The sequence below is a fragment of the Schistocerca americana genome, chromosome X (genome assembly GCF_021461395.2).
Source record: "Schistocerca americana isolate TAMUIC-IGC-003095 chromosome X, iqSchAmer2.1, whole genome shotgun sequence".
Lineage (NCBI taxonomy): Eukaryota > Metazoa > Arthropoda > Insecta > Orthoptera > Acrididae > Schistocerca > Schistocerca americana.
This window is the reverse complement of record NC_060130.1, coordinates 628,177,572-628,178,411: the sequence shown is the minus strand read 5'-3', so window position 1 is coordinate 628,178,411 and position 840 is coordinate 628,177,572. Positions and strand designations below refer to the sequence as shown.

The window sequence follows — 840 nt, the reverse complement described above, 5'->3', positions numbered from 1 at the left end:
CCTCGGTCACTGTACTGTGGTACCAGCTGCTCTGTTTCACTTAAGTGCCTGAACAGTCTTGGAAACATGATGTGTACCAGATGTCTTCTATACAGATATTTGGTCTTGTAAAACTTTTTCGCTTCTCTGCTGCCTCCATTTGTTTACCCAAACGTGAAAATCTTGTTTGCAAGTTCTGTCACGACTCGGTTAGGGCTCATCGACGTTAGTACTTCATCTTATAAACACAGACTGCAGTCTACTACAGTACAGACATTGTACACCAAGACTGCTCATGTCAGTACACATTACGCCATCTGGATTGGATTAATTGAGTACCGGGCGTGAGTCGTGCTTCGGTAGCTCAGTTGGTAGAGCACTTGCCCCCGAAAGGCAACGGTCCCGAGTTCGAGTCTCGGTCGGGCACACAGTTTTAATCTGCCAGGAAGTTTCATATCAGAGCACACTCCGCTGCAGAGTGAAAATCTCATTCTGGAATTGAGTAATTATCCTAACCTTTACACCTAAGTGCTCGTTGGGATTGTCTGCCCTACAATCTTGGCAACAGCTGTACCAGTACATGTATTCCAGTGTCAGAAATATCACAATTATTCTCGCTTATAACTTTTGATTCGGTTGTTACCGAACCAGGGTTCCTTCCTCAGACTGGTACATTTCCCCGCCTCCATCATTCCTTGAAGTTTGTAATATCATCACTGAATCAGCCATTATATATGAGGGGACTTAAAAAAGTAAGTTGCACGTTATTATGGCAGGCCCAGTAACTTTTACTGAATGTAACACTGCCCTTCAAAGTGACGCAGACGTGTAACACCAAGTCCGTGTAAACAACAGTCGAGA

General features: G+C 44.3%; 1 non-coding gene across 1 annotated transcript; it reads left to right on the top strand.

Moving 5' to 3' along the window:
* The first annotated feature begins 331 nt into the window (after positions 1-331).
* On the top strand, positions 332-406 carry Trnas-cga. Its single transcript has one exon. It is a non-coding gene; the product is annotated as a tRNA-Ser (tRNA).
* Positions 407-840: the final 434 nt, after the last annotated feature.